The sequence below is a fragment of the Hevea brasiliensis genome, chromosome 9, assembly GCF_030052815.1.
Source record: "Hevea brasiliensis isolate MT/VB/25A 57/8 chromosome 9, ASM3005281v1, whole genome shotgun sequence".
Taxonomy (NCBI): domain Eukaryota; kingdom Viridiplantae; phylum Streptophyta; class Magnoliopsida; order Malpighiales; family Euphorbiaceae; genus Hevea; species Hevea brasiliensis.
The window spans coordinates 88,445,587-88,460,541 of NC_079501.1; the positions used below are offsets into that span (position 1 = coordinate 88,445,587).

The following is a 14,955-nucleotide window of genomic DNA, read 5'->3' on the forward strand; positions in this document are numbered from 1 at the left end:
ATAAAACAGTGCAACTTCGGAGAACCAAAACCAAAAATTGGCAATTTTGCCAAAATGACCAAAGTTTTAAACAAATGACCAAAACCAACAAGTTTGGTGATCAAAATGTGGTATGTGGGTGAAGTTGGAGTTCCCATACCCATTAAACCTTAGAAAGTCAATAATTTGACTTAAATAGTACAGTGAATAATAACCCGAAACACAAAAATTTCGAGAACGTCGAATTTAACACGTTAGAGCTAGGTAAATGTGAAGTTAAGTTTATTTTGGATTTATTTTAAGTTTTAGTACTGAAACATTGGAAAATTTCGTGTTTCAGTGGAAAAGAATACAGGGACAGAACCCGAGGAGTCGAGTCAAGGCCAACAGGCGACTCGTTTGAGGTTTGTGCACAACATATACTTTTATAATCATCTTTTGCATATCGTTTTGAATAATATGAAATATCGGATTATGGCATTCTTATGATGTTTGATCTAAATTGTTGAAAGTTATTATGTATATTTGAAAAGACAATGTTTAGCAAATTGTTAAGATAAGTTTTGAAACCACAGTGTCATGACCACATATTTGAACACCTCACTAGCACGACTAGTGGGGGTAATTAGTTTTGAATTTTGATTCCTTCTCTGGAAAAGTGTTGAGGTGTGCCAGTAGAAGAGGATGTGAATGGATATCCATATATTTGAGCTAGCTAGCCTTGTGATATGATTTCTCTTTAGCCTCTGGCTATTGAGATTCATGTGATTTCTCTTTAGCCTCTGGCTATTGAGATTCTATTTGTTTCGAATGGCGTGATCTAACTGTGGGTTTTATGAAATGTGTTTTGATACTTTGAAATGAACTTGGTTTACATGTAAAATCTCACAATGCATGACTGTATTTAATTTTCATGTTTAGCCAAATTTTTGAATGAATGTGCTTTAAGCTTTGCATAAAGATTATTTTAGTATATTGTGCACCACTGAGTCCTAGTACTCAGCGATAGCTTTTATTGCTGTCGCAGATACAGAGACTAGAGGAGCAGCAGACTGAGCTGCTGAAGTGTGTGAAGTCATCAGCTTGAAGCCTTCGGGTATAATTTATACCCTAACTGTAAATACTTCTTTTGATGTATATATTGCACATAAATGTATGGACATGTAAAAATGGGTCTTGAGCAGCTTGTACACAAATTTGTATGAAGTTTGTAATAAAGTTTAGTTTATGTTTCTTTTGATATAAATTTGTAAGGTTGTGTATAAAGTATTTTGTTTTTAATGAAATATGAATGATATTGATTGACAGTATTTTGAGAACTATTGAACTTGTGAATTTTGAGAAATTGACTGAGTTTGATTGTGAAACCGAAGTAGTGGTTGAGAAAAACTTTTAGAAGTGCTTTTTTACAGGTATTCGAAGAATGGTTTTCTCAAAATACAGAGGAAACTCTGTCAAAATTTTTATAAAAATTGCGGAAAACTAAAATGGCCAAAAATATTAATTAGTTTTAATTTCAACTAAATGTTTTTAATACTTATTAGAAATGCTCACCACTTGTCAAAGATAAGAAAATTGTTTTAAAATCCATTGTAGGGTACTTAATGAATTATCGGTAGGTGAAGTTCGGTAGTTCATTAGGTATTCTACTGGATCATGTTATGCCTTACAGAGGGGTAAGGTGTGACAATTTTGGTATGCTTCCTTCATGAAAATTGGCACATTTTGTGCCTAGTTTCACCTCCAATTGGTCTAATACCAATTGGAGCCACACACTTAAAGTTATAGGCTAAAATGCATACTGTCCTTAAATACATTGCTTAACATCTATCAATTGCACATTTACTTGCTATAAATCCACTTCTCTTACCAATTCTGATTTGGTACATTACCAAAACCATTTATCACTTCACAATAAAGTCACTTTGGGCAGAATACAATATCCTCAATACACCAAATGAAACACTAATTCACAAAGTCCAAATACAACAATATGTACACATAAACACTCTTAATTATTACATACAATTTTCACAACCAATTTATATACATATTCATCAATCCTCAATGTCACAATTCATCCAATATCTTCATGAATTCAAACATTCATCAAGGAGTCTCAAGGCTGCCGAAATGCTCCCCATTGCCAAAGTTTCCCATAATTCGTCAACTTCAATTTCAAATGCACAATCACCACATATACATGGAAATAACTTACTAGGACATTAAATCACCCTACTCAACATAAATTCCCATCAAATATATGTATGAATATTTCATTAAATATATAACTCCATGGCTGTCCAAAATTGGATATATCAAGAACTTCTCAAAACTTTAAAATTTTCTTCACAAATCAAACACCCATACATGCTTACAAACTTTAACAAAGCAATATTCAAAAATACAAACTTACCTATTGTTAGGACTTGTTAAATCTTCACTAAACTTCCTTGATTTTGTTATCAAACTCTTCCTTGTGATGTGGGGATAAATTTTAATGAAGATAGGTGTGGGAAAAGAAGGCTTGATCATGGAATTGTTAAGGTTTGAAGGTGGGCGGCCATGGGAGCTTTTTAGGAGTTCATTCGGCCATGGTGATTGCCTAGCTTGAAGATGAAGTTGCAGATTGTATAATGGGTGTACACCTGCCCGTTTAGTTCTTAATTTATTCCATAGTGGTCCACTTACACAAATTAATTCATTTTATATGTTTAATTTTCATTTATTCCACATTAAACCCATAATTTTTGCTATTTACTTTATATACCACCAATTTAATTTTTCTTTGATATTCCTAATGATATTTATACTTCAATTGATGTCTCTTTAAGTCCTAAAAATATTTTCCAGGGTTCCCCGCAGTCCAGGGCTAGTCAACGGTCCACGCCGTGACTTCCCGGTGCGTTCACCCATCACTAGGGTTCTCGGCTCGCTTTACTTGGTTACATTTCTTTGCTATTATTTTTCCTTTGTTTTTCTTGTATTTTCTTTTCTTGTATTTCATTATTTTATGTCTCCTCACTCATAACGAAGTGTAGTTCTAGGCATCCTAGCTGTCCGGATAACACTGGTCACCGGAATAGTAGAACGCACTACCGAACATAGGGGTGTTACAATTCTCCCCTCCTTAAATAAATTTCGTCTCGAAATTTTACCTGGAATTAGTCTCTGAATAGCTTTGGGTGCTGTCTCCTCATATCCTCTTCACGTTCCCAAGTAGCTTCCTGGCCTGAATGATGGTTCCACAGCACTTTAACCAGGTGTATCTGTTTATTCCTTAGCTGCTTCACCTCATATGCCAGAATTTTTATGGGTTCTTCCTCATATGAGAGGTCTGGATTTACCTCAATCTCCTCAACTGATAGTACATGAGATGGGTCAGATCTGTATCTCCTTAACATGGACACATGGAAGACACTGTGTATCCTTGCTAGCTCTGGAGGTAATACCAACCGATATGCCAAAGGACCCACTCTTTCTAGAACCTCATATGGTCCGATGAAATGAGGACTCAGTTTCCCCTTTCTGCCAAATCTCATAATCCTCTTCCAAGGAGAAACTTTGAGGAATACCTTATCACCCACTGCATATTCAATATCTCTTCTTTTCAAATCAACATAGGACTTGATGATGGTCGATGCACCTTGAGTCTATCTCTAATCAATCGATCTTTTCCTCTGTCTGTGAACAATTTACGGCCCAATCATCTTCCTTTCACCTACTTCATCCCAACATAAGGGAGTTACGCACTTTACGCCATACAAAGCTTCATATGGAGGCATCCCAATGCTTGATTGGTAGCTGTTGTTATAAGCAAACTCAATCAAAGGCAAGTGTGTATCCCAACTACCTTCAAACTCAATCACACAAGCCCGTAGCATATCCTCCAATATCTGAATAACCCTCTCGGTGGCCATGCATGCGTGGGTGGAATCTTTGTCTTTGAAGTTCAATCTAGTTCCTAGGGCTCTTTGAAGACTACCCGAATCTAGAAGTGAACCTAGGATCTCTGTCGGATACAATTGATCGGCACTCCATGCAATTTTACAATCTCATATATGTACAATCGGCCAATCTTTCAGGCTATAGTCCATCCGAATCGCAAAAAGTGAGCGGACTTGGTCAATCATCAACTATAACCCATCTTGCATCATGACTACTCTGTGTCCTTGAAAGTCCTGTAACAAAATCCATAGTTATTCGTTCCCATTTCCACTGCATGCGACAAAGGATGTAACAAACCAGTGGAACTTGATGTTACGCCTTTTACTTGACAAGTTAGGCATTTGGAAACAAATTCAGCTATATCTCTCTTCATACCCATCCACGATGAATGCTCTTTCACCCTCTGTACATTTTAGTTCCACCGTGGTGCATAGCAAAAGGAGACTCATGTGCTTCCTTCATAATGATCTGTCTCAATTCCACATCACTAGGAACGCACATTCTGCCCTGATGTAGCAATAAACCATCATCTCTCACAGAAATTTCAGGTTTCTTGCCCTGCTGGACTTCTTTCAGTAGCTTCTGATATTTTTCATCACTCTGAGCAGCCATTCTGATCTGATCAATCAACACTGGCTGTACATGATATGCAACTCATGCATCCCTCATCATTAATCTCTAAAGCGGCATCTTTGTGCTTTCAATTCATATACCATGGACAAAGGAGAAACTCTGAGACTTGCCATAGTCTTGCGACTTAAGGCGTCAGCCACCACATTTGCTTTCCCTGGCTAATAGTCTATTAAGCAATCATAATCTTTGATGAGTTCTAACCATCTCCTCTGCCTCAAATTTAATTCCTTCTGGGTGCCTAAGTACTTCAAGCTCTTGTGATATGTGTAAATGTAGCATTTTTCTCCATACAAATAGTGTCTTCAGATCTTTAGAACAAAAACAATAGCTGCTAGCTCCAGATCATGTGTTGGGTAGTTCCTCTCATGCGGTTTCAGCTGGCGTGATGCATAAGCAATGACATTCCGATCTTGCATCAGTACGCAGCCTAACCCATTGTGAGAAGCATCACTATAAACTGTGTATTCTTTACCCGGAGTAGGTAAAATGAGGACTGGAGCTTCAGTCAAACACCTCTTCAACTCATCAAAACTTTGCTGGCATTCATCAGTCCACTGAAATTTTACATCTTTCCGAAGCAGTTTGGTCAGTGGAGAAGATAACATAGAAAACCCCTTCACAAACCGACGGTAATATCCAACTAGACCCAGAAAACTGCGAATTTCTGTGATGTTCCTGGGCGGCTTTCAATTAAGGATAGCTTCTACCTTGCTGGAATCTACCTTGATCCCTTCAGCTGACACAACATGTCCCAAAAAGGAGATTTCTTTCAGCCAAAATTCACACTTCGACAATTTGGCGTATAGTTGTTTCTCCCTTAAAGTCTGCAGTACAATCCGCAGATGTCTGTCATGCTCCTCTGCATTCCTTGAATATATCAAAATGTCATCAATAAACACCACCACAAATTGATCAAGATATGGTCTGAAGATAGTGTTTATCAGATCCATAAAAGCAGCTGGAGCATTTGTTAACTCGAATGGCATTACTAGAAACTCATAGTGGCCATACCGAGTTACGAGCGATTTTGGAATACTCTGCTCTTGCACCTTCAACTGATAATAACCAGATCGCAAATCAATTTTGGAGAATACAGCTGCACCCTTCAACTGATCAAACAGATCATCAATGAGAGGCAATGGATATCTGTTCTTTATTGTCACCTTATTCAACTACCGGTAATCTATACATAAGCGGAGAGTACCATCCTTCTTCTTAACAAACAACATTGGTGCTCCCCAAGGTGACACACTAGGGCAGATGAAGCCCTTTTCAATTAGTTCTTGCAATTGTATCTTCAACTCCTTCAACTCTGCTGGTGCCATTCTGTATGGCGTTATGGAGATTGGTTCCACACCAGACATAACATTAATTTTAAACTGCACTTCTCTTTCCGGAGGTAATCCTGGCAATTCATCAGGAAACACATCTGGAAAGTCACATACTGTAAGGATGTCTTTCAATGCTGGACTCCCCACTTGGGTGTCTACCAGATGTGCCAAGTATGCTTCACACCCCTTTCTGATCATTTTTCTGGCTAGTGCAGCCGAAATGACGTTTGATGGCAATAACTGCCTTTCCCCATGTATTATCACATCATCAGCATCGAGGAGACCAAAAGTGACGTCTTGACCTCTGATCCAATCATGGCATGATGCCTAGCTAACCAATCCATGCCCAAGATGATATCATAATCTCTGAAGGGCATTTCAATGAAATCAGACAGAAAAGTGTGTCCTTGGATCACTAAAGGACAATCTCTATATATTCTATTAACCCTGACCTCCTGTCCTAGCGGACTTATTACTAGCACCTCAAAGTCTATTTTTGTACATGGAACAGCAATGCAATTAATGATGCTAGCACTCACATAAGAATGGGTAGAACCCGGATCAAATAACACAAACACGTTTTGATTAAAAGTTGAGAAGGTACCAGCCACAACATCAGATGTCTCGGCCTCTTCCCTCTGTCTCATTGCATACATTCTGATTGGAGCACTGTCTTGCTCTGATTGTTTCACTGTGCCTTGGCTGCCTGCTGGGCTACCTCTACCCCTGCCTCTACCTCTGCTGGGTGGTTGTGAACTTACGTGACGGGGCTCAGGCGACCTTACGTAGTAGTAGGAGGTGGTCCAACTCTGCGACTACTGGTGCAGTCCTTGGCAAAGTGTCCTGTGCCTCCACAGTTATAACAGGCTCCAATAGCCTTGTAGCAGATCCCACCATGATTTCTTCCACATGTTTCACATTGGTGGGGAGGGTAAGAACCTCTGGTACTTTGCTGTCCAGATATAGGAGGCTTCTATCCTGAATATCTTCCCCTACCAGACTTCTTGCCACCTCGGCCATGTCCCCCATAGTTCTTCCTCTTTCCAGTAGGACCACTGGAACTCTATTCTACTGATTTTCTCTCTTTCTCTGTCTTTTCTTATTTCTTTTTCTCAGGAACAGCTTCAAACTCAATTCTTTCCAACTCTAGGGCTTGAGAAACAAGTTCAGAGAAGTTAGTGTGTTTGAACCCGACTACTTGTAATCTGATACTGGGCTTCAAGCTAGTTTCAAACCTCTTGCATCTCTCCCTGCTGGTAGCAAGTAAACTTACTGCATAATGGCTCAGGCGGGAAAATTCTCTTTCATACTCAGCCACTGATCTGCTCCCCTGTTTCAGACTTAGGAATTCTTGTAACTTCTGGTCTACATAAGCATCAGGGACATATTTCTGTCTGAATTCTCTGAGAAAGTCATTCCCTGTTAGCACTGCAGGTTCTACCAGACTGTGGAGAATGGTTTTCCACCAGTCATAAGCATCCCCCTGTAACAAAGATACAGAGTATTCGAATCTGAGCTCCTCTATGCAATGCAGTTTCTTGAATACCCTATCCATCCTTTCTAACCACTGTTCAGCCTCTAGAGGGTCTACTGTCCCCTTGAACTCTGTAGCCCCATACTTCATCAATTTGTCATACTGTCTAGTAGGAGACTGTGGTTGTACCACTGGTGTCTGTATTGGGACTTGAGTAGGCACATTACCAGCCATTTGTTGGAACATTGCGACCATCTCACGAGTGGTGAGCGAGGAAGCTGCGATCTGCGGTGGTCTTTGTGAACCACTGACATTTTGTAGGCCTGGGGCATCCCCTTGCACCTCAGCCTCAATAGATTGATAGACTGAACGATCACCCTCTTCCATAGTCAATGCGAGGATTTTAGATCTCCTGAACAATTAACACAAGGAGATTTCCTCCCGTTAGTGCATATTTATAATGTAATGTACTGTATGTATCAAACAATGATGTTGAGCAGTTGTACTATGAAGAAAGAATATTCAAATAACAGGTGAAAATAGAATTTAAAAACTAGCTCTGATACTACTAAAACATGTCACACCCTACCCCTCTGTAAGGCATAACATGATCTCGTATTATACCTAATGAATTACCAACTCCGTCTACTGATAACCCATTAAATACACTACAAGGGATTTTAAAAACTTTTCTTACTTCTTTTACAGTGGTGAGCACTATTTACAGGTGTTAAAAACCTTTTTAAACTGAAGTGATAGAACTAACACATTTGAATTATTTGGAATTTCTGTAAAAATTTTGGCAGAGTGCCATCTGTATTTTGGATAAAACAGTTCTTCAGAAACCTGTAAAAAGCACTTCAATATTTTTCCAAATCTCAACTCCAACATATTTCTCAACACAACATATTTCTTAACTCAAATCCACAGTGATTTTTCAAAGTCTGAGATACAAGAAATATAATACAATTTTTACAAGCCAAAATAACTCATAATTATTTTACAACTTCAAGGTACAATATGAATTTACAACTGCTCAAAATCAAAAACAATATATACATACAGTGAACATACATTACAGTACAAAATACAAAATGTGGTATACTCATTATACCCGAAAATCTTTCGCTGGAGGTACTAGCAGCCTAGTCTACTGCCCTGTCTGTCTGTCTATCTGCGACAACAATAAAAAGCTATCGCTGAGACAATGTCTCAGTGGTGCACAACATTAACCAAATACAACTTTAAATCACAATTTATAAATCATTTAAATGATGGATATGTAAAATCATAATTAAATTCAAGACAATGAGTGTCAGAAAGAATTTAACACAATATCACAATAAATCTCAGAGATCAAAATACAGTTAGCTTCAAAAGACAGTGAATGTCAATAAAGATTTAACTCCATTTCACAATCTCATAATACAAATCAATAAATCACACACAGCTTAATCATGTTCCAAAGTTCAATTCTTCCCAAAAGTCAATGACTAATGAGGAATAATATAGCTAGCTAGCAAAATATGAGTACTCATCCAATTCGTCCTCAACAGGCACACACCTCAACACTTCAGCCAGAGAGGGAATTCAATTCGTCCCACTAGACAAGCTAGTGAGGAATACAACCAATATACATGATAGCTGTGGTTTCAAACCATTTCCAATGCTTTTCAATCAATAAGTATCCATCAATATCATTCAAACAATTTTACACAGTTTCAAACCATTTACAATGCTTTTCAAGCAATAAATATCCATTCAAACACATTTCTACAATTTAAAACAATAATGTATAAATAGTCATAATTCATTTCAATTGAAAAATTCAAAAGAAATAGTTGTTGTGCACAAACCTCGATAATCGTCTCTGATGCGGACTCAGTGTTTCCTTCCCTTTCCCTGAGTCTTTACTAACTGGGAAACACAATTTGAAGTGTTTCAGTACTAAATTAAACTGTCTCAATCGATAATGCTTGATAAGTAATTCACTGAAAGCTATTATTTGCTTAATCACCTAATATATCGACCCTCGATGCGTTATAGGTAAATTAGGTTTTAGTGTTACTAATATGTCACATTCGATAGTCTTTTAGGGTTGGTACATGTTACCAATTTCATTTCCTTGTTTAGTGCATTTTATTGCAACTTGCTGGATTCCGGGATACTAGTTTGACCTAGCCAGACGACCTAGTTCCCTCGGTTTTTGGGTTTCGGTCAAAACTAAAAACTTGTAGATCTATGTCTTATGGAACGCGGGGCAAAATTTCAGGTCATTCTGAGTTATGTAGACCAAGTTATGGTCATTTTACTATTGCTGGTCAAATGGCATCAAATTGGGTCATTTTAGGTCAATTTTGGTCAACTTTGGTTCGGCCAGTTTTTGGACCCGAATTTGTGCAAGCTGTTTGACTTGCTTATGGTCATTTCTGGGCTTTGGTGTCTTCATAAGACTTGTAGATATGGGTCTTAACTATCCATGGTTAAAATTTCAGGTCAATTGGACCTGTTTTGAGTGAGTTATGGCCTAAACACTAACTGCTACCCAAATGGTCAGTTTTCAGGCCTCACTTGCACTTAATTCGGATTTGGTCATTTTTCAAACTACCTTACAAGCAGAATTTTGGTATGCTTCCTTCATGAAAATTGGCACATTTTGTGCCTAGTTTCACCTCCAATTGGTCTAATACCAATTGGAGCCACACACTTAAAGTTATAGGCTAAAATGCATATTGTCCTTAAATACATTGCTTAACATCTATCAATTGCACATTTACTTGCTATAAATCCACTTCTCTTACCAATTCTGATTTGGTACATTACCAAAACCATTTATCACCTCACAATAAAGTCACTTTGGGCAGAATACAATATCCTCAATACACCAAATGAAACACTAATTCACAAAGTCCAAATACAATAATATGTACACATAAACACTCCTAATTATTACATACAATTTTCACAACCAATTTATATACATATTCATCAATCCTCAATGTCACAATTCATCCAATATCTTCATGAATTCAAACATTCATCAAGGAGTCTCAAGGCTGCCGAAATGCTCCCCATTGCCAAAGTTTCCCATAATTCGTCAACTTCAATTTCAAATGCACAATCACCACATATACATGGAAATAACTTACTAGGACATTAAATCACCCTACTCAACATAAATTCCCATCAAATATATGTATGAATATTTCATTAAATATACAACTCCATGGCTATCCAAAATTGGATATATCAAGAACTCCTCAAAACTTTAAAATTTTCTTCACAAATCAAACACCCATACATGCTTACAAACTTTAACAAAGCAATATTCAAAAATACAAACTTACCTATTGTTAGGACTTATTAAATCTTCACTAAACTTCCTTGATTTTGTTATCAAACTCTTCCTTGTAATGTGGGGATAAATTTTAATGAAGATAGGTGTGGGAAAAGAAGGCTTGATCATGGAATTGTTAAGGTTTGAAGGTGGGCGGCCATGGGAGCTTTTTAGGAGTTCATTCGGCCATGGTGATTCCCAAGCTTGAAGATGAAGTTGCAGATTGTATAATGGGTGTACACCTGCCCATTTAGTTCTTAATTTATTCCATAGTGGTCCACTTACACAAATTAATTCATTTTATATGTTTAATTTTCATTTATTCCACATTAAACCCATAATTTTTGCTATTTACTTTATATACCACCAATTTAATTTTTCTTTGATATTTCTAATGATATTTATACTTCAATTGATGTCTCTTTAAGTCCTAAAAATATTTTCCAGGGTTCCCCGCAGTCCAGGGCTAGTCAACGATCCACGCCGTGACTTCCCGGTGCGGTCACCCATCGCTAGGGTTCTCAGCTCGCTTAACTTGGTTACATTTCTTTGCTATTATTTTTCCTTTGTTTTTCTTGTATTTTCTTTTCTTGTATTTCATTATTTTATGTCTCCTCACTCATAACGAAGTGTAGTTCTAGGCATCCTAGCTGTCCGGATAACACTGGTCACCGAAACAGTAGAACGCACTACCGAACATAGGGGTGTTACAGGTTTTCTTTAATTTCCCTCAAAATTAAAGTGGCGACTCCTCACTCTTTCCCACTTCGGTGAGGGTTCATCCAGGCGACCGCAAAACACCTTGCGACACTAAAATTCTAAAAGGACAAAAGATATATATATAATAATTCTTGCATAATATAATCTTCTTAAACAAAGATCCTGTTTAGGTGGGATAAGTAAGTTAAAAAATGTTAATTTTCGAGAAAATATAAAAATAAATTTATTTGATTGGATTGAAAAGTAAAAAGATTTTTTTTTCTACGCTTATTATTAAAAAATAAATTACTTACTTAAAATTAAATAATTTATTTTTAAAAAAATAAAATTCTTAAAAAATGTTTATTTAAATCAAACAAGCTTAAAAAAATCTTCATTTCTATGAAACTGATGGACGGTAGTTTTTGGCAGCTAGTGAAGTAGAGAAAAGTTCGTTTTCAAATCGCTGAGCCTATTTATGTCCATCAGGTTACACTTGCCAACCGCCGATTCCGCCAATAAACTTTTTAAGCATTAAGGAAATTGATAACATATTTAACATAGAAAAATAAAATAAGAAACTTTTAAATAAATAATTTAAAAAATTGCAATGTTTTCCAAATTTTTAATAAATAAATTCGAAAATTTCATACTTTAATAATTTTCACATTAATTAGTAGAATTTTCAAAATTACTATTAATAAATTTCTCATTTTATTAAACCTCATTGGTGATACTATCGCTATGATGATTCATAAAAATTGAGGGACAACAATTCATGTGTTTGGTAAATTGGATATATAAGTTTATTCCTAAATTTTATTAAAAAAAATCTTATAATATCTTGAATTTTTAAAATATTTTTTGACACATTTTAACTTTTATATACGTCTTATAATACATCTCAACGCTTGTAAAAGTAGTATTAAGATACCATTCGAATGTTAGCCAGTAGCTCATCATATCAATGTGATTAGAGTTTACATTTGATATTTAATTTTAAGGATATCTTAATTTCACTTTATAAGAGTTGGAGTATATCATGAAATGTTTTAAAAATTCAGGGTAATACAAAATTTTTTCTTTTTAAACTCATATGTGAAGTGGTGTATTCAATTAATGCTCATTGAAATCTTGGTATATTCATAATATTAATTAGGGCTAATGCCTTGATTTAATGGTTGTAATAATCAAGATTAAAGCCTATTTTGATTTATAAATTTAATTTTACATGGAAGTCGGTTGTAATTATAATCAACATTACAGTAACATATTTTACTCTATTTAGTCCTAGTTCTAATCGATTTGAGTGAGAGGGGATTGAGATCAGATCACCTAAAATCGATTCTATATCTCAAGTTAGGGTTGAGTTGATGGCTATCATGATTGTAATTTTGATCGATTTTGGTTTCAGATTAACGAACCCACAAGTCAATTCGGTCTAATTTTCTGATTTCAAACCATGAAAATTATTTTTCGAAAATTAAAAAGAAATTAGATAAAAAATTATAATATATGCTTTTACTAAAAAGGAATGAAAAGAAAACTGGATGTGTATGGAAAAAAATTATATAAAGTTAAATCATTATGCATTTTATTAAATTTATAAAATATTATATATGTATTATTTAATTACAATGAATGGAAAAATTGCATCAAATTAAAAATTAGAAAAAATACATCTACATATTAATAATCAAGAAAAAAAAATACATGTAATTGATATAATACAAACTAAAACTAAGCGTTAATCTTAAATTAATTAGAGTCGACTATATAAAACCAAATTATTTTATGATATTTTAGTATTTTTTTTATCTTACTCCTTTTACTATTAAAAAAATATTACATGATTTTTTTAAAAGAAAAAAAAAAGTCTTCAATAATTAATAATTAAGTTGTCAATGTATTTTTTTGATTGGACGAACCAAAAACTCCATTGTTCTTTTGCCTATTGACTTATTTTTCATTTGTGTCTAATTTATCTTGACTTGTGAAGTCGTCATTGATGCTTTCTATTATATTTTCTTATTAACAATTAATTTTTGTCTAATTATCGATGAAAACTTGTACTATAATTATTCGAGTTTCATTCTAGATCAGGTTTCATCTTGTATTTTCTCCCATGTTGAATGCTTGTTTAATTGACACTATAGATATGGGCACTACATGTTGAAAGCTTCTTTAATCGACACTATAGATATGGGGCACCGTTAGCAATTCTTTGGCAATCTTTGCTAACATTGAAAATTTTAATTTATGATTTTTTTTATTGGAGGATGGAAAAAAATAAAATCAAATTTAGAAAAAGTTGTTTATTAAAGTCAGATCATAAGTAAATTCTAAGTAGTATTCCCTTCTGCATTTTTACTTATTCAAAATCATCGTTGCTATTATTTATATGTTCATTCAAATCTTTCCCAATAAAAATATTATAATCATTAGGTGTCAGTTGAACCAATGCATTCATATCTTCCGAGAACTTGTTTTTCCTTTTGTTATATCCAAACCTACTTGAAATGCATACACTAATGATGATAAAAGTCTCTTTTCACAACACTAATTTCTAAGAGATAATCATATCACTAATTTTTTTTCAATTCCACCACCTTATTTTTGAGTCTTGATTCTACTGTGATTCCAACCCCATTTCTATAATCCTCAACCCTAAAGTACCACAACTTATAATTTATGTTACCACTCTCTCTAACCTTGTTTTCTCATCTAATTAGTTTCTTGAAGACAAGTTATATCAACCTTCCTCAACTTCATAGTATCCACAAAAACTCCATTGACTTTTTTGTCAATAAATCTATGTTCCAACTATCTAGGCAAATTCCACAATCCTGAGCTAGCTTTTTTCTCCGCACTTGTCCATCAAGATGTGGAAACTCTTGTTCATTTGCACCACATCCAAATGCTAATTAATGTGGTGAGACTAACTTCTTTATCCATACTGGTCCATAATGTGAAAGCATTTACCTATACTCCAAAACATCCAAGCAACGATGTGCTAGTCTCACTTGCTCATTTAACATTATATTTGGGTGTCAATGCAATAAGTGGTAAGGAGCATGACTCTATATTTAAATCAAAAGGATTTATATTTATGAGAATTGATTAAGTTTTATACTAGCTGGCAACCTACTGTAAACCTCCTCTTTTACCTAGGCTTAAGATCAACTTATAGCACACTAAGGGGATTGCACTGTAACACCCCAAAATTTTAAATTTTATTATTTTATGAGCATTTTTAGTATTTTAATTTTATTTAAATTTTAGAAATTTTTTTGAGATTTTTCGGATTTTAAAAATCGAGTTCGATTTTTCGAAAATATAAACTTTGATGATTTTTAAAAATTAATTTAAAGACCACGTGGCAAAACTAAAAATATATTTGGAGTCTACGAATTTTTCTGAGTTTTCTGAAATTTTTTTGGAATTTTTGGATCTCGTTTTCGGTCCTGAGGCAGAGTAAAAATTCAAAATTTTGTATCCTGAATCGGACCGGCCGAATTGAACCGGACCGGATCGGACCGGTCGAATTGGACCTG

The 14,955-nt window shown here is 35.1% G+C and overlaps 1 long non-coding RNA gene across 1 annotated transcript; it reads left to right on the plus strand.

Annotated features, from left to right (window-relative positions):
• Nucleotides 1-265: 265 nt before the first annotated feature.
• LOC131183435 (uncharacterized) lies at nucleotides 266-1,213 on the plus strand. Its single transcript, XR_009151519.1, has 2 exons — nucleotides 266-383; nucleotides 1,007-1,213. It is a non-coding gene; the product is annotated as an uncharacterized LOC131183435 (long non-coding RNA).
• The last annotated feature ends 13,742 nt before the right edge of the window (nucleotides 1,214-14,955 follow it).